At 32.3% G+C, this 20,282-nt stretch overlaps 1 long non-coding RNA gene and 1 pseudogene across 2 annotated transcripts; one reads left to right on the top strand and one right to left on the bottom strand.

The window, feature by feature from the left end:
• Positions 1–1,247: 1,247 nt before the first annotated feature.
• Positions 1,248–4,365, bottom strand: LOC145611732 (uncharacterized). 2 transcript variants are annotated; one of them, XR_014106444.1, is made up of 4 exons: positions 4,256–4,365; positions 3,716–4,171; positions 2,109–2,964; positions 1,248–2,023 (listed from the first exon to the last, which is right to left on the bottom strand). It is a non-coding gene; the product is annotated as an uncharacterized LOC145611732 (long non-coding RNA). The 2 variants fall into 2 exon arrangements; XR_014106443.1 differs by having other exon boundaries at positions 2,109–4,171.
• A 2,295-nt stretch (positions 4,366–6,660) lies between these two features.
• LOC145624857 (uncharacterized) lies at positions 6,661–18,103 on the top strand (annotated as a pseudogene).
• Positions 18,104–20,282: the final 2,179 nt, after the last annotated feature.

The following is a 20,282-nucleotide window of genomic DNA, read 5'->3' as shown; positions in this document are numbered from 1 at the left end:
TTTTCTTTTATTTTAGGTTTATTTCTTTCTTTTTCTTGTTTTTTTTTGGGCTTTTATTTTGTTTCTTTGGCTTTTCCATACTTAATACTCCAATTACCCATTATCCAAAATACCTTAACCATGAAATATGATTACATTAAAGATTCAACTTTTTTCTAGTTCAGATTTGTAGAGATTTTTTTTTTTTGAACGGAGATTTGTAGAGATTATAGATATATAATTGTTCCAAAATTTGGAGACTTGTCAAGTTTAATTATAAATTTTTATTATTTTGCACTTGTATTACAAATGTGCATACCCAAATTATCAATTGTAATGTATTTAAAATTATGTTATTTGAATTCATTCGTTTACATACAAAATATGTGTTTAGCAATTCCAAACTCATAACAAAAAATTTATGGAATCGCCACTGGGTTTAATGGTCAAATTCGACCATAAAAAACTCTAGATCTAGAGTTTTAATGGTCGAATTTGGTCGATTTAAACCAAATTCGAGTTGAAAATCAAGGCCATTTTCGTTTTATAAGGTATGTTTTCCTATTCTTACTTTTGTTTGTTTTTTCTGGATTTTTTGTGTTGTTATTTTCGGGTGGTTGTGGTTTATGGGTGGCTGTGGTTTTTGTGCGGTTTTAGGTGGGGTGGGTTTGAGTGGTTGTGGGTTTAGAGTTCAGGTGGGTGGGTTCGGGTGGTTGTGGGTTTATAGTTAGGAATGTCACGGCAGATCTGGGTTAGGTTGGGTGGGTTAAGGTGGTGGTGGGTTAAGGCGGTGGGAGAAACTAGTGGTTTTTTTTATTGCAGTTGGTGGCAGTACTGGTGGTGGGGTGGCTTTTTTTTATTTTTTTGGCTGTGGTTTCGACGGAAATTCCGTCAGATGTTTTTTACGGACTTTTTCGGGCCGGAAAAACTTCTACCGAGGAATGAATTCCGTCGGAAAAGTGTTTCCGTTGGAAAAGGCCGTTTTTCCAACGAACACTTTTATGACGGAATTTTCCGACTGAAAGGCGATTTCCGAAAATAAGGTGTTTCTGACGAAATTTTTCCGTCAAAAATCGCATGTTTTCTAGTAGTGTATACACACAGTAACTTAATAGCTTCCGATAAACTAGAAAACAAGTCGATGAGGTTGTTATAAGCTCAACTGCTAAAAGAAATTTATTGAAGACACATTGATGAACATGGGAGAAAAGGTACTACTTAATCACTCTTTCGTTTTTTCTAATCAATTTTTATAAGCCAAACAGGTTATAAACTGCCCGTATATGCATGAAGCATCAACCTTTGGCTGCATGAGATACCACTATACCAATTATTTCCTCAAGGAAGGCTATTGTTACCACTATACCAATTATTTCCTCAAGGAAGGCTATTGTTATTACATTTTGCAATTAAAGACAACCACAATTACAATTCCTAGTTTGGCTCATTTTCAGAGTGTAAATATAATAAGAAAAACCTATTCTATCAAAATTTAGCATAAACAAAAAATTAAACCAACAAAAAAAAATAATTAATCAAACCAAACTTGTTCACATGGTGAATTGGTGACATTGAAGAAAACAAAAAGGAAAAAAAAATCCTTTCAAGTCAATATTTTGTTAATAGTATAACTAATTTTGAAATTAGAATTATAAAAAGCGATTTTGATATATAATTTTTTTGAAGTAGCTAATTTAGTAAATATCCTTTGCACATACATAGCTATACTTCTATGTTCTATCACTATCACCATTTCTTATGAAAATCTCAGTGGGCTGTCACTGATAAATAGTCTAACAACTTTTCATGATCTATCATTACGATTCAATACATAATATGTTTTTATTCCAAAATTAAGTGATAATCATATCTTCCTAATCCTAGTAATAATAATAAGTCTACAACATTAATTAGTTACACATTTAGATATCGATTACATCTTCTTCACTGTCGTCATGGTAGAAATAGTTGAGAAACGCATCACATTGCAAGCACTCAACATGCGGACAGTGAAAGATAAAAACATCCGGAGGATGAGTTTCTCCTGTAAATAATTACACAAAATATTATAACAAGGTTTGAAAGATCCACCGTATAGGTTAAAGAACGAAACTATTTGAATAACATACCAAAATTATAGGGCGCTGGAGTTAGTTTACATAAGTGTAAAACTTCATTTGGTGCATATTTTATATCACCAAAAAAGAATTCTGGAGAGGAATTAGTTCCCTTGAGCCGAGCAAGAAAGTTGATATGAGTACCCCAACCAACTGATCTGTTAAAAACGGTTTGTCCAACAAGATGGGCTAACTCATAATCAACGCCCTAATATTATTTGGAGCAAAAGAAAAAGAAATCCAACTAAAACAGATTAGTTAGTTATAAACCAGTACTGTACACTATAATATAGAGGAATAAATAAGAGAGTAAAATACTTCATATCATAATCAAATAAAAGAGACTATACCTTCTTTTCTTTGTAATATGCCAAACATAAGTTAACAAAGTTATTGTCATCAGTTGGTGTTCTTGTAGTATTGGTTTGGAAAAAACAAAAATAAAAGAGATTTAATGATAAACAATACAATAATTAAGAGTCACTAATAGAGTTAATATACAAGTCTACTCCAAAAGTGAATTAATTGCCATTGTCAGGCACTGGTCAAACTACATTGTGAAGGAACTTCAGCTTTCATAAAATAATTAGTACTCTGCAGTATAAAACTCATAGAAACAGACAATTAAATGTTAAATCTGATAAAAAGTTGAGCAAAAGAAAGAAGTGAATCGAACTGATACAAGCATATATTAATCAGAACGTACTACCAATAAGTTCACCCATCCAATATCAACAGCATATAATTCAATCAAGAGAAAAGATGTCTTTGGGGAAAGAATTACTGTAAGAACGCGGAATGATGTTCTTACTGTTCCGTGGCAGGATGAAGACGCCGTGACAATGTCAGTGGAGCAGAGGGATCCTTGCTGAAATAATGTCAAGTTATCCTTAAGAAGCAGCAAATAATCAGAAATTCACAATCATAGTTAACATGAGTTCTTTCGATATGAGTTTATTCTCTTAATAGCAAACTCGATTTAGAAAAAAGTAGAAGTTCCGGTAGCAGGATACAGTAACACAATCCACAAAAAAATATACTATGTAATTGATAACCACACGTAGAGGTTTAACACGAGTTCTTTCGACATTAGTTTATTTTCTTAATAGTAAACCCCACTTATAAAAAATTTAAAGTTCCGATAGTAGGATAAAGTTACACAATCCACAGCAAATACCCAAATATACTATGTAATTCATAAATACACGTAGAGGTGTCAATTTTGATGTGTAGGTCGAGTTTGGTGAAGTCAAGTTAGGTTGATTTTAAATTGATGTCATTGTCCGTGGTTCCATGTGTTGATTCTGGGAAATGATTTTGGCACACCCTTAATTGATTTTGGCACACCCCTATGTGAGAGCACAGTTTTTTATGTTCTTCTCACATAGGAGTCCGCCAAAATCAATTTCCGTTAATTCTTCTAGGTCAGGACAGTTTTTGACACTTTTACCCACATGAACACACATTCAGACACACTTCTGCCTGAACACACACACTGGTAGTCAAGTACAGAAGGATTCAATCAATAAATACTATTTCGTATTAAACAGAACATGCATTGGAGATCAATTGCATAAAAAATATTTTTAAAACAAAGGGAGCTGAAATCATATACTTACAGTGAGGATACAGAAGAAGGAAATAGTTGACGTCCTGGTAAAGTGATGTCGTCACTGAAATTATGATCTCAATTTAGCAATAATAACTCAACAAAGAAACAAATACAATATATATCTACAAAAACACAATCAAGTTGTAGAATGGAAAACAGAGCAATTATAAAAATCAAACACTCTTTTTACACTTGATTTTACAAAATATCCACAATCAATTAGCGAAAAGTAAAGATTATAGGATCAATTTAACGCAAAATTACCACAGCAGCACCAAAATCTTAGGAAAAAAAAATAAATTATGAAATAAAAAAATTACACAAATTTTACAAAATTATAGCATAAATTTGATACAACTAAGATAGGCAATTAAAGGATTAGCCGAATCAAAGATGAGATACAAACTATAGATCCATGTCGCTGTCACTGTCATTGTCCGTCTTCATCCGCTCAGATTTAGCCCTAGCAAAAATTCAAAGTAAAATTAATCAAATGGAACAACTTAAGGGATAAATTCAAAGAGAAAATCAAAGAAAATAGCCAAACCCTAGATGCATTTCAGTGTTGACGATATCTTCCACGATCATCCGCTTACTCGAGCTTCACAATTGCTCAGTTTTTGGAGTTTTAACAGAAGAGGTTAAGTGTAATCAAAGGTAGTGTCATTGGGACATTGGAGAAAAGCGTGATACAATATATAAATAGTTTCGGGGTTATTAGGGGATGTGATAGACCACTATTAGGTATGGGCTCGTTCAGGGCCGTAGCAATGATTTTGGGGGCCCTGTTCCAAATCGAAAAAGAGGCCCTTAATAATGTGAAAACTTTACAACTTTTTATCGAAAATTTAAGCAATTCACACTTTTCCTATATATACGTTATAAAATGAAAATGTCCTAAAAAATGATATAACAATGAAATCAAACCATATCAAAAAGATGAAAAAAATACGGAGTAATAATTATAATAATAGTGTCACATGACACATATACAATAAATACAATTATACTAAGCCCATACAAACAATCAAGATTTTAACGGATAAACAATCTAACATTCTAAGTATCTAACCCAGAGGTTTGTAAAAAAAATAAATAAATAAAATAATAAAATTAAAAAAAAATTCTAACCGAAAGGACAAAGCAAAAAAAAACCGATTAAGAATCTAAAATACAAGTTGCTAAATAAAAAATAAATTTTCAACCACCTATGAAATAATAGATTAATAGGAATGATGAACATGCATATATACAATATATACAATCCCGCAAAAGACATAGAAACCAGCAGGCCCGTACAATGGGCAAAGATGGAAATTAATTGCTTCAATTCATTTTTGGTTGGTTGTGTTACTTGTGTATCAATTGAGAATTGGAGGAATTGATAATTGAAGAATGATGGAAGATAACACACCGTTTGATTGCTCATTGCCATTGAATTTGACTGAGTATGATTTAATAACCTTGAAAATCCTTGAATGGAGAAATAGAAAATACAATTTTCCATGAAATTGATTGATGTAATAATGATAGTACTAATTTGAATTGATGGAGGAATTTGGAAAATTGTAAAAATTAATATGGAAATTTGAATAGTGAGGAAAATAATAAGCGTGATAAACAATGAGACTTTACATATATATATATATACTAGTTTTGTGCCCCGTGCGATGCCCGGGTTGTTTTTTAAATTTTGAAATAAATTTTTAATCAAAATGTCAAATTTCAAAATATATGTTTAATACGCAATTAGTTAGGAATTGATTATGAAATATTTTAGAGTTATAAAATTATAATTCAATTTATACTTATGAAATATTGGTATTTTATCGAAAATAAAACTCTCAACTAATAATTTTATTCTAAAATTCTATCCAAATTTGATTGAAACTAATTAATTTATCTTATGAAGTCTATCTAAGTACATCCAACGTGGCGCGACACTTGGCGAAAAGTTGGAATGCCAAGTGTCACTGTCTCGTGACCTAGCTAAAAGTTTAGCTTTATATATTAGTTTATCGAAAATAAAACTCTCAGCTAACAATTTTATTCTAAAATTCTATCCAAATTTGATTGAAACTAATTAATTTATCTTATGAAGTCTATCTAAATACATCCAACGTGGCGCGACACTTGACGAAAAGTTGGAATGCCAAGTGTCGCTGTCTCGTGACCTGGCTAAAAGTTTAGCTTTATATATTAGTTATATGATATATATTTTTTAAATATGAATAGGAAAAAAGGTGGGCCCTTTTAAATTTGGGGCCCTGTGCAAGGGGGCACCTTGCACTTGCTCTTCTACAGACCTGGGTTCGTTGGGCCCATACCAGGGGCAAAAATGTAATTTCACGTATTATTTACCCATTTTGTAAAAATGCAGTCTCTCTTCTCTCAATAACAGTATATAAATTAAGAATAACAGTATAAAAATCAAGAATAACAGCACAAACCAATAATAACAGTACAGAAATTAATAATAAGTTAATAACTGAGCACCGACAAAAAATTACCAGCGTCAATTTCGACCAAACTCAGCGATTTCCAGCATGGAACTCACCGTTTTTATGGCTAGAGTCATAAGTTTGTGTCTCTCGTTTTTGGGTTATGTTTTTTTGGGTGGTTTTCGGTGATTTTTAATGGAGGTAGTTGCGTGTTTTTGGATTTCAACCAAGGTAGTAGTTGGTGGGGTGGGCTTCTCTCTCTTAACTGGCAATTTCGAACTTTTTCTCTCTCTTAATTGGCGATTCGAGCTTTTTCTCTCTCCTCAATCAGTGATTTTCGAGCTTTTTCTCTCTTCTCTTTCACTTGTGAAGTTGTTATTTGCTAAATTCAAGTTCGTTTACTTTTTTTTTTTTTTGAGATTTTTGTTAGTTTAAGTTGTTTTGATTCTTCAATTTTTAGGTTTTTTTTATTTTGTTTTTGTTTTTTATTTTCGTAGTGTTTTATTCTGCAATGGTGAAGAAGAAAAGTACAAAGAACTCTCCAGATGCTGAAGAAGGTGTGTTTACTTAAATTTTCATCATTTTTTTCATAATTTTCAATTGAATTTTTCGCTTATATATGTTGAATTATTAGTGCATGTTATTTTTATAGTTTTCACTTGATTTTTCTTTCAGATTATGATAATTGAATTTGAATTTTGAAATTGATATGTTTAATTTTGCTTTATTTTATTTTCCATTGTATATACTTTGTTAAAAATTTGTTATATATGTGTTTTGGTGTTGTTATATGTTAAACCTATTTTGCATGTTTGTTTGCATAATTTTTTTATCATTGCTTATTATTCTTCAAATTTTGCGTGTTAGGTTTTTAGCAGAGAATGCTAATTAAACGGATTTTAGGTTTAGGTTTTATGTTTTAGTTAGAGTATGAGTATAGTAGGCATATGTGCATTGTGTTTGAGCATCTGTGTTTAAGTAACATGCATATGTGCATTGTGTTTGAGTAATAGACATATGGTCACTTTATGATGTTAAAAGGGTCACATTATGCTGTTGAAAGGGTCACTATATGCAGTTACAAGGGTCACTTTTTCAATTAAAAGGGTTACTTGTTGTGGTTAAAAGGGTCACTTTATGCAGTTAAAAGGGTCACTTTATGCATTTAAAAGGGTTACTTTTTGCGATATGTTTTGAGTAACAAGCATATGTGCATTTTTTTTGTGCATTTGTGGATTGTGTTCTATATGTGTCATTTATATGCATGACAAAGGTTACTTTATGTTGTTAAAAAGGTCACTTTGTGCTGTTAAAAGGGTCACTTTATGCAGTTAAAATGGTCACTTTTTCAGTTAAAGGGGTTACTTGTTGCAGTTAAAAGGGTCACTTTATGTATTTAAAATGGTCACTTTATGCACATTATTCTTAATTTTTCCATGAGTAATTTCTGAATTTGTAATTTTTGGATATTTCTCTGTAATAATTAGATACAGGTGGTTCAATAGGTGGATATCGTTATAAATTTCCTTCAAAGGGAAAAGCAAAGCCTAAAGAGCCGGCTAAAAGCAAAGCAATACCTAAAAAGACCAAGACAGTTCCTAAGAAGGCCATAATTGTTTTTAAGAATGCCAAACCAGAGTCTAAGAAGGCCAAAATTGTAACACCCCGTATTTTCGAACCATTACCTTATATGTGTTTCAACCTATAAAGCCTAATTTCTAATTAAATCTCAATTTCTAAATTGAAATGCTAATTTAATTACTTCCTCCGTTACGCATTATGTGCAACATTTTCCAAAAACGGATGTTACACATTATCTGCAACAAACTAAAACTTTCTTCTTTTAGTAATTTTTTTTTACATATAATTACCAATGTACCCTAAGTTAACTTTACTAACACATATTAAATGATTAAGATTATATGTTATTAACATATTAATCAAAATTAATTAATCAATTATCTAAACCCATCCCAATCTCTCTCCTCCCTCACAACCACATCCACCACCATTATCACCAACTTTTCTCTCACCAGCCTCGGCGCCGCCGCCACCACCACCACTTTTCTCTCTCCTCTCTCACAGCAACGGCCCGAATCCACCCAGCCACAACCCTGAATCCCCCTAGCTCCTCCCCTCCATGTCGCCGCAAAATTCCCGACCCAAGTTGCCTCTGTCGCCCAAACCTACCCCCTGCCGCGCCGAGATCCCGAGAAAAACCCCAATCCCAGCCACCCAAACCCTACCATTGCTTCTTTATTTCCTAACTTCGCTTGGAAACCACCGCCGATCGAGTCACCGACCTCCTATTCCATGATATAGTCGTCGATCCTCCTCGAAATTGAAATTGATTAGGGTTTGCGGTGGTGAGAGAGTGTGTAAAGGGTGGTTTTGTGGTGGTTGCGAAATGGGTGAACTTGGTTGAGGTGGTTTCAGATCTTAGTTTTTGGTTGCGGTGGTTTCAGATCTTTGTTTTTGGTTGCGGTGGTGAGAGGGAGTCATGGGATAGGGTGGTGGTGGTGGTTTCGGGGAGTGGGTGGATGTTGCTGCTGGTGGCTGGTAGGTGGTGTTGGGGAGAAGCCATGGAAGTTCGTTGGAAGTGGTGGCCGGTGACCTTGATTGGTTAATTATCCCACTTCTCTCTCCTATCTTAATCACACACTCTTTCACTTTGTTAATTAACCATTAACAAATTTTGTCTTGGGAAACGTGCAACAAGGTTTGTTGCACATAATGCGTAACGGAGGAAGTATTATGATCGCTATTTGATTTAAGGGTAATATCAAGCTTTTGAAACCCTTATTATAATGTTTTACCGAAACGATTGAAAGTTATTATTTAAAAGGTTTTATGTTTGAGTTTTAATCATTTCAACTATATTTGCCTTATCTGAATTAATATTAGCATAAAAGGGTGATTCCTTAAGCTTAAGCATTAATTCACTAAGTGTTACTAAATTATATATAATTTTGATATTTAACCTATTGCAATTGATACGGGTCATCATGGGTGATTCCTTGACTGAATTACCAATCTAATAGGTACAAAAATGATTTTTGGAGTTTTAAAAACGTTTTACGTGCTATCGTATCAATATCGATAAATAAAGTTGTATTGGGTGATTCCGTCAACTCGTTTATCAAATTGGTATTGTTTATAATGTGTTCTTTAATTCTTTTATTTATAAAACTCATTATAAATGAATACTATTACTAGTTTCGCTTTTCGTCTTTTATATCGCTTTTCGGTACATATGAACTTTATATATAATTCTGTATTGTAATTTAAATTATTATTTTCATTATTATTATTGATATTATTTTTGAGATATCAATAATACAATCTATATTATCGTTTTTGAACGCGTTTTAAAATGTCTCCCGTTATATTCCTTTCCTAGTCTAGTTTTGGGCCAACTAGCATTTATCTATGGGTCGGGTTTTTCCTCAAATCTCTCATGACTAAATAGATTAATATAAACTTGTTTATTAGCTTTCCTAATCCCGTTCTTAAGCCTAAATTAATCATTCAATCAAACCTATAAGTGTAGCTTAAGTTAGGGTTTGTAAGAAGCTCACTTGAAGCCCAATTTCTCTCCTCTCTCACGCCAGCCTTAAGGATGATTATTGATCAGTTTCTAAAGTTTAAAACTCCCTAATTACTCATGTAATAACACCCCCTTTACTCCTCTTTAAGTAGTTGTCAAAGACTCTTCTCCTTTTCCCCTTTTTAGACGTGCAAAACTTCATGGTTTTGAGCATCCTTTTTGCTGCTCATATCTCTTCTGTTTCTCTCCTCTTTTCCCTCAAAATTTTGGTGTGATCTCAAGGCTCAAACATGGGGATTTTCGTTGTTAATTTTCTGCTGCTTTTCCTCTCAAATTCGATCACTCAATTGTACTCAAGAACATCAAGACAAAGGGGTGAATGGAGCTTCGTTTGGGGCGTTTTCGTGGGCAACCCTTTCTGCAATTTGATCTGACTTTTATGGCCTTCATTTAAGAGGTAACTAGCACTATTCCAAACTTTAGAAATCATGGCTAGGATAGGTTAAGTCTAGGTGCAAATTAGAGTTGATTAGATTAGAAATTGTTCTAGTTTATCTCATGTTTGCTGACTGTTTAGTGCGTGAGGAATGAGGGTATTATATTCATGTTTATTTCTGGTGGTTATGTTGTATAATCATGCCTAGAAGTAGTATATATATTAAGGTTTTGTTCAATAAACTATTGTTGTGTTTTAGTGGTTTTGAAGCATGTTATACACCCTAATGCTCATAGAAATTGTTGCTGTAATTGTTTGTGCTGTGGGTTTAAATCTCTATTTTCCTAGTTTTAGGTTTCTTTTGTACCTAATTTGGTGTAGAATCATGTTAGGTATGTTTCTAAATGGTTTAATCATGTTTTAATGGAAGATATGTCTTGATTTTAAGCACTAGAATCCTCAAATTGCTGCTATAATCAATGAGGTTACCATGTACTTCTACAGCCCTTAAGTATGTTATTTTCTTGTTTTATAGGCCTTTATTGTCGATTCATAATTGGGCATTATGTGTTAGGAATATCTCAAAGTTAATTTATCATGTTTTTGGGTAAGTTTGAATGTGATTATTTGCCCAAATGTGAGCATAGGTGTTGCTGCAAATTCAGCTTGAGGGGAGTATGATTTGAGTGTGTTAAGTGATGTATTGCCTAATTTTTGTGCCTAATCTTGTGCCTAATATGACCTATTATGTATTTAGAGTGTGTATGGTAATGGGCTAAGGTTAATTGTGAGTTTGAGGTTGGTTTTGGGTGAATTTGTTGTGCTTTGTACTGCTGTAATTCTAATTAGGGGCTGCTGCATTGTCATGTAGTTTTTTAGTATGTTAAAAGCATGAATTTAATCCTATCTTGTGTGTATATATTTCCTAATATGTGGATTAATATGTCCTGGTTTTATTTTATCATTTCGGCATGCTTTGGATGTGTTCATGAAGCATTTAAGATGTCGTATAGTGGCTGCCATTTTTGGGTGCTAAGTGAGTTGTCGACGTCGTTGTGATTTAAAGTAGAATAACACTGTTTTTAGCACCGCTTCGCCAAGGGTTGTGTACGGAGTGTATTGTGATATTTTATTATAATTAGCTTTGTACCCAAATCCAGACAATAAGAGTGACACCTTGTTTGATATATAAATGATTTTTTTTGTATATTTTAAATAATTTTGAAGTTAAACTCTTTTGAAGGTTTTCGTTGAATTTTGGTCTTAGAAGTAAAGACTTGCAGTATTTTAAATTAGGGTTGATGATCCCTAAAATGTGTTTGGATGATTTTGAAGAAGTATTTTTACTATTTATATGATTTGTGAGTGTAAGACAACCATTGGGCTGCGGAATTCAATGGTTGGAACATGCCAACATCTTGGGCTGCGGAATTTGAGATGTAATTTTCTAGGTTAATTGTTGTCGTCCGGAACTACTCGGGATGCGGAATTTGAGTAGGAAAATTGGGAGATTTTCCATTCTCAGACGCAGACGGCTGTGGAATCGTCTGTAGGTTCGCCCTGACAAACCTTTGATGGTGGGCTGCGGATTTCACCGACGTTCATATTTTATTTGCTTGCCTCACTATGGATCAGTTTTCGAAAAGTTAAATTCTCTATTTCAAAATTATTACTACTTTGAGAAGGTCTTTTTAAGTCAAGTCAAGAATTTTCTAAATCTCTTTAAAGAACCTTTATAAGTGTTAATTATTGTTTTTATGAGTTTATTGCTATATTATGGGTGTTATTTATTCTTACTCTGAAATCATGTGGTAATATATTCATTTTGTTTAATACACATGTTTGTTTTGTATTGTATTGTAATCATGTTGCATGTTTTGACTTGTATTCCTCTCTATGTATCTTATCATGTTTATCTTGACTATATTGTGAAGTAGTTGTTTATCTTGTTTACATGTTGTATTATTTTTATGTATGCTTCTATGCTTTACACTATGCTTCGCTTTATGTTTCTACAAGTTTTGGGAGAACTGCTAGTTACTCCACACTGATTGTGGAACCTAAATGTTATTTGCTGGTGAAGAGTAGCGTTTGTTGAATCTAGGCTGAGAGCAGAGTGTTTAGGTTGTTCCCAAGTAGTTTTATCGACTATCTTTTGATGTCTTTACCTCTCTGTAGACACCCAAATGTGTCTCCCCAAAACCAAACCCGGTGATGAGTACCTTTCATTTTATTTGATTATCGAACAAAGCAAAAACGTGAAAAGTCTAGTGATGAGGATGTTTTTATTAAAATATCTCTTCTTTCTGTTTTTTGAAATATTTCTTTTCTTACCTTATTATTGAAAAACGTGCATTATAGTTTAGTTTGGTCCATGATAAGGGTCCAACAATGGTGTAGTTGGATGGGGTTTGAAAAGACCTTTCCAACGATATATTATAAGCCCAATTCCGATGAATAATGAGGAAGTTATGGCCAAAATACTAAACTAGCCCCAAACCGAATTTTACCTACGACCCAATGATCATGTGGAGGGTCCAAAGGTCTAATCCTATTCGTAAACTAATTAGGATTAATTAGAAGCTTCTATAAGTTTCTAAAAGATCTTAATTATCCTTTTTGAAAAGATAAGATTAAATAATTTGAGTTAAATAAAAACTTTCCTTTTTTAAAACTTTCCTTTTTTTAAAATCCTAATTCTATTCGAATTTAAAGATGTTCAAAGACAGTCAGATTTTATTTTTGTGCCTCATAATCTTTATCCAAATTTTATATGGTTGGATAGATCTTGAAATTATCTTTCCAATGATATATTATAATATTAAATATGTGATATAACGAAAAAAGATATGAATGAGACATGAAACTATATCCAAAACTGACACCCTTCTACTATTTCGGCCATATCTTTTTATCTAAAAAATATTTTAATCTGATTTCAATTGGATTAGAAAGTAGACTTCAAGATCTTTCCAACGACATATTATATGCCTTATTTGGACTTCCGGATCAAAAAATATGATAAAATCAAAACGCGTGAAACTGATTATTAGCGCCTGGCGGTAACTTTCAGCGCCTGGCGCTAATGTCCAGCGTCTGGCGCTAATCGAGTTTTGTTCTTGTTGAAGCTCTAATTCGTTTTTCTATCTTTTTGGCTGATTTTCTCCATAAATAGCCTCCTAAAAACTCCGTTTTAATGCATCTACAATCATCAATTCTCATCAATTCTTATTCTTTCTAATTCTCATCAACTCTCATCAAGAAATACTTGATTCTCTCTCTTTTTCTAAACCAACCCTTTTTTACAAACACAATTCCTCATACATTAGCACTAGACATACCTAGCATTGTTTGAAGTTGCCTTCGCCCTAGACGTGAAAGGTTTTAATTTCTGAGGGTTTGGTCCCAAATCTCTATTTCGATTATTTAATTTAATTCTTTGATTATTATTTTCCTTGAAGTTACTAACGTGTGTATTTTGTTATTAGAAAGAGGCACGAGGCATCCAAGTAAGTAATTTAATTGATTTTATTGGTATTATGATATAGAAATCATGTCTAGGTTGTTATTTTGATTCCTAGTATCATGTTAGGATGGTTTCCTTAATTTGATGTTTAGAATGACAACAATAAGTTCCTAGTATCATGTTTAGGGTAAAAAATATAATGTCAATTATGATTTCTATGATGCCTTTTATTGTCTTTCCTAATATTCATGTTAGTATCATGTTAGGATTAAAGCTTTGATTTTTATTGTTTAGTGACATGCATATGCTAGGGTTTTTTTTATTAATCTTGTTAGTATCATGCCTAGAATCTTGCTATTATTATTATGCTTTATTATTAACATGATTATTTTTATGATTATAATTGTTATAGTTATGATTTTTATGATTATTATTATGTTGCTTGACACTTATTATTTTTTATTGCTTGATCACGCCTTTTTATTGCATGTTTAAAGGAAATTTGTACCTGTAATCACGCTTAATAAGATAATTAATAATCTTGTTTAGGGTTAATTTGATTATAATTCAAGTGATCGCCAATAATAGTTTATTTATGCATTAATATTCAACCAACATAGATAAATAGGTTTAGGGTAAACCTATTGATTGCATGTAATTAGTCAGAAAGCGCACATGAATACGATCAGAATAAAGTAGAGGCCTATTATTAGGACAGGTTCAATCTCTTTTAGGTTGGATTTGTACCTTCATCCCCGAACTACCAGTCATGGTTCCAGACCTATTGGAGTTGACGATCTCCTGGATCGTTAAGGGGTGTAACCTTCATCCTGTGAACGGTTTACAAGTTCCTAAAACTTGTTGGCAACTCTTTTACTCTATCTTCTTTCCCTTTGGACGCCACCGTCAGGGCCGTATCTGGGCCGGGGCGCCCGCACAGGGCCCCAAAATTTGAAACCCATATTCGTATATATATATTAAAGAAGATTATACGAAATAAGCGGCGTTTATTCCAGACTTCAAGTTAATCAATCAAGTTATTCCCTAAAAAATCCCCTCAAATTAATTCCTCCTAGAAAATAGCCCCTTCATCTTTGGGAAGTTGAATTTGCCAAATTAATTCCTATAATCTACCCAAATACAACCGTATAATCTTCAATTTCATTCATGAAATCAATTATTTTTCTGATTTTTCATCTTCTTTCCCAAAATAATTCTAAGAAGATGATTTCCCCCCATAAACGTTCATCTTTGCAATCAATTTTCAACGGGATCAAAGTCTAAGAATTTTCCTATAAATTATACTCTTTTAATTGTTCTTCACATATCAATTTTCTTAATCACTTTTTTCTATTTGTATCTATTATTTTTTCACCATTATTATGGAGTTTGGCTTCGATGTTCGAAGATGAAATCAGAATTCAAATATCATACGAGTATCAGAGTATTTCTTGAGATTTCTGAAATCATACGAGTAAGTTCTTAAATTTAATTTTTTTTCCAGCAATTTAAAGCAATTAATCTATTTTAATTTATGAATTATTCAATTGAAAGCAATTTAAAGATACTACACGAAATATTTTTTCCAGAATTCCAATTAGTTCTTAATTTATCAGTTTGCTTGAATTATGAATATGATATATGATTATTGATTATGAATTATCAAATTGTCAAATGATAATTTTTAATTATGAATTATGAATTATCTTACCAGTATCTCTACCAAAAACAAAAAAAAAAAGTTATCAGTATCATATTTTTGTCAAATGTCGATTGATAGATTTTAATTATGGTCTTTAATTTTTTATGGATTAATGAATTATGAGTGTATCAGTGTATGATAGTATCACAATTCACCATATGTTTAATTGTCAAGTGATAAATGATATATTTAAATAATGTATTATTCAATTGTACTGAATTTATAATTTTATGTTATTGTAGGAGTTTCCCATATTTGACGACTTTTGGACTTTTCGGATTTACTACTAGCATCTTGCGAGATTCGGTGATATTATTCTTTAACTTTTATTATATTATTTATTTTAATAATGTTTCCGAGAAAATATGCATCCGGACATGATAAAAGGGAAAAAAGAAAATGAGCCCAACATTTGATTGAATCTCAAAGAGGAGCATTAGATAAATTTTTTTGTAGTAGTCGAGCGGAAGAATCTTCGAATAACTTGAATAATGATGATAATTTTAATGATGTGCTAATTGTCGATGTTCCTAATGATGTGTCAAATGTTGATGTTCCTAGTGATGTGCCAAATGTTGATGTGGGTATTAATGAACACTTTATCCCTCCTTTTGATATCGATGATCCTAGAAATTGGGGTTTACTTGATGCTAAAACTCGAGATATTTTGATTGAAAAAGGACCTATAAGAGAATTAAATCTCACATTTCCTATTGATAGTTTTTCTAGGCATTTTTCATATTCTTATTTTATAAGAAAGTTGAGTAATGGGGAAACTTCGGATAGAAAATGGTTGGTTTATTCAAAACATGTTGATAAAGTATATTGTTTTTGTTGTAAATTGTTCACTTCTCAAAATAACAAAACTCTTTTAGCAAATGATGGAGTGAATGATTGGAAACATTTGAGCGAGAAACTCAAACTACATGAGAATAGTGTTGAAAATTTGACTAATATGAGTACTTGGAATGAAACAAGATTGAGATTGAATAAGAACAAAGGCATTGATAAAGAGTTGCAAGAAGGGATTCTTAAAGAAAAGGAACGTTGGAGACAAGTTTTGATAAGAATAATATATGTTGTTAAATGTCTTGCTAAACATAATTTAGCTTTTCGTGGATCTAATGGAAAATTGTATGAGGATGGTAATGGTAATTTTTTGGGTTTGATTGAAATGATAGCTGAATTTGATTTGATAATGCTAGATCATGTTAGACGTATAAAAAGTCATGAAATTCACTATCACTACCTTGGTCCTCAAATTCAAAATGAATTGATTTCTCTTTTAGCCCATAGTGTTAGAACTTCTATGATAAAGATCATCAAAGAGGCTAAATATTTTTCTGTGATACTTGATTGTACCCCGGATGTGAGCCATCAAGAACAAATGACTTTGATAGTACGATGTGTTAATGTGTCTTGTGATAAGATAAAAGTAGAAGAATTTTTTTTAGAATTCTTAATAGTAGATGATACATCAGGTTTGAGACTTTTTAATGAATTGTTAAATGTATGCAAGTCTCTTGATTTAGATATTGATAATGTTAGAGGTCAAGGTTATGACAATGGTTCTAATATGAAAGGAAAACATCAAGGGTTTCAAAATAGACTACTTGGAATAAATCCAAGGGCTTTATATATGCCATGGGCTTGTCATAGTCTTAATCTAACTCTTTCGGATATGGCACATTCTTGTGTTAAAGCTATTTCTTTTTTTGGAATTGTGCAACGCATATACACATTATTTGCAAGTTCTACAAAAAAATTGGAAGATTTTAGTTGATAATGTTCCGGGTCTTACTGTTAAATCTTTGTGTAATACTCGATGGGAAAGTCGAATCAAAAGTGTTAAAGCTATTAGGTTTCAAGCGCCTCCAATAAAATTAGCTTTGCAAAAATTGTATGAATCTAGTGGTAATGATGCTAAGACTAAGAGTGAATGTGAAAGTTTAGCTAATTGTGTTGCAAGTTATGAATTTTTACTTGGCATTGTGATTTGATATGACATTTTATTCTCAATTAACAATGTAAGTAAGAATTGCAAACTAAGTCTATGTGTATTGGAGCTGCAATGAAGGAAGTGAAAGGTATTATTTTGTATTTTGAGGAGTATAGAAATAATGGCTTTGAATCTAGTATAAATATTGCTAAAAGCCTTGCATTTGATATGGATATAGAGCCTACACTTCCGACTAAGCGTCAAATATTTAGAAAAAGGAAATTTGATAAGAATAATGGTAATGATGAAGAAATACAATCACCCGAGGAATCTTTTAGAGTTAATTATTTTTTGGTGGTTGTTGATATGGAAATAAACTCTTTGAAAAATAGATTTGAACAATTAGAGGTTTTTGATAATATATTTGGATTTTTGTTTGATTAAAACAAATTAAAGTCATTAGACAATGATGAATTAAAAAAATCTTGCATCAATTTTAAGACTACTTTTTCTCATAATAATTTGTCTGATGTTGATGCAGATGATATTTTCTCAGAATTAAAAGTATTGCAAATGACTTTACCAAATATGTTAATGTCGGCACATGAGATTCTAGAGTTTGTCAAAGATGTCGATTGCTTTCCAAATGCATCAATAGCTTATCGGATACTATTGACTATGCCGGTAACGGTTGCATCTGCCGAAAGAAGTTTTTCGAAGTTGAAATTATTGAAAACCTACTTAAGATCATCAATGTCTCAAGAAAGGTTGAATGGTTTAGCTACTTTATGTATTGAGAGAACTATGTTAGAGCATATTGATGTAGAAACTATTATTAATGACTTTGTAATACCCCGTATTTGATACGTATTTTATTTAAAGTATGTATTTTATAAAGTATTTAAATAGTTGTAATTATTTTAATTAAAGTATTTTAATTAATATTATTCTAAAAGGAAAGTTTATTTAATTATTTTATTTAAAAGTTGGGGATTTTATTTTAAAGAAAGTTTAATTTTAACAAGTTTTTTTTAGGAAAGGGATTAGGAAAAACTAAAAGAGGAAAGTTTAGGGTAAAGGGTTGGTAGAGAAGGGGTATAAATATCCCACTTATGAGGCAAATCAAACTTTGCCCAGAGTGGAGAAAACCCAAGGTAAGCTTCTCCCCTTTTCTCCTTACTTTTCTTTCTTTTTTTTCTTCCTCTTTCCCTTCCCCTTTGTCACGGCCGACCACCACCACCACCACACACGTGGCCGGACCACCACCGCGCATCACCGCGCGCCACCAACACACGGCCAGCAGCCGCGGCGGCACAGGCGGCAGCAGCCCAGCCGTGCCGTGGTGGCTGCTGCTCGGTGTTCCTCGAAAAAAAAAAAAGATTTAATCTTTCTTATTCTAATTTAATCTATGCTTAGATCTAATTATAAATTATGAGTTTTGGGATTAAATTTTGATGTTTGAATGTTGTAATTATGCTAATAAATTTTCAGCTTTGGTTTTAATTTAAAAAGCCCCAATTTTTGAAACCCTAGGTTCTTGATTTATGAAATTATGAAAGTATATGATGTATGAATGTTTAGATCTTCAATTTAAGTGCTTTGAGACCAAATTACAGCAAGTTTTAATTAGAAATAAAGTGCTGGAATTTTATTTAGAACCCTAAATATTATGTTTTTGAAGGAAATTTAAATTACCCATTAAGTGGGACTTAATTAGAGTGTTTTAAATATAATTTCAGCTTATTCTAATTATTTTAAGAGGGATTTTAGGATAGTATATATTGCTGGAAATTTGTTTAGAGTGGGTTTTAATGCTCTATTATAATTTTAATGTGTAGGAGACTTCGAAGTGAGCAATTTTTACTAGTCGTGACGATTTTAAGATCGTGTTCAAGGTACATACGCGTACTTAGCATAATTTGGTGATGTAGAATCATGCTAGGTTTGTTTGTAATTGATTATAAGGAGAATCATACTAAGGTTTATGTATGAAATTGTGAAATTATGGTGTTGGTGATTGAATTGTGAAGCATGAATTATTTGTGATGGTTTATGGATTGGAAAATTATATTTTGGCATGATTATATGGACTACATATTTATTTATGGCATGATAGAGAGCATGTTTAATTAAACTAATTGTTTAATTATGTCTGAAATATTGAAAAGAAATTTTATTATGGTTCATATAATTTTTATTGATGCTTTAAGCATGAGGAAGGAGCTATATAAGTGTCTATGTACACAAGGAATAAATTATATGTCGGTGCCTTTGTGCACTTAAGGTGTGTTTAACACCGAGGGATAGGGTTTGTGGCGCATTATGCGTTTAAGGTGTCTTTGACACTGAGGTAGAATTAAAAAGGGTTCAACATTAAATAATATGTGGTCACTAATTATTCAAGAATTAAATTGGTATGTTTGCTTGATTGAATAATTATTGTTGATTGATTTATTACGCTTTGAGAGTCATCACCGAGTCTAATAATATGTAAGTAACGTAAAGTGAAAGAGATTACGCACCAAAACTCTTGGAACGTATATACCTTGAGTATGAACAATGGGGGGGGGGTTATCGGGTTTTATATTTAACCATAACTTCCAATGGAGTACAGGACGCTGTATATTCCTTTTTATTATTTATTATGCGCAGGAATTCCGCCACCTTTGTGTGGTTTGTCGCTGGCACGGTTAGCTCCCGTGCCAGTTAACCTCAAATTTTATTTGGGGGAGGTTAATAGGTGGAAACCCGTTCGATGCGTAATCAATGCAAAAATGAATTAATTACTGTCTAGTCATTGTGTCTTGTTGATTGTTGGGTGTGCTTGTAAAAAGGTACAGTGAGGTAAGTGTGTGTGATGATAGGAGAATGCATGTTAGTGTGTTTAGTTACGCTTATGTACTCAGCTTTGCGGATTGTGTGTGTGTTGTTGTGTTTGGCCATGTCTTTATCTTGGCCCTACGATGATCCATTTTAATGGAGAGTAGTGGGGGCAAGTAGAGATACACTTTCAGGTATTGAAGCATGTTCATGACGGGGCATG

Source organism: Chenopodium album, chromosome 3 (assembly GCF_948465745.1).
Source record: "Chenopodium album chromosome 3, dcCheAlbu1.1, whole genome shotgun sequence".
In the NCBI taxonomy this organism is placed as follows: Eukaryota; Viridiplantae; Streptophyta; class Magnoliopsida; order Caryophyllales; family Amaranthaceae; genus Chenopodium; species Chenopodium album.
Note: the sequence above shows the minus strand (reverse complement) of the source record. Positions and strands in the feature narration are given on the sequence as shown.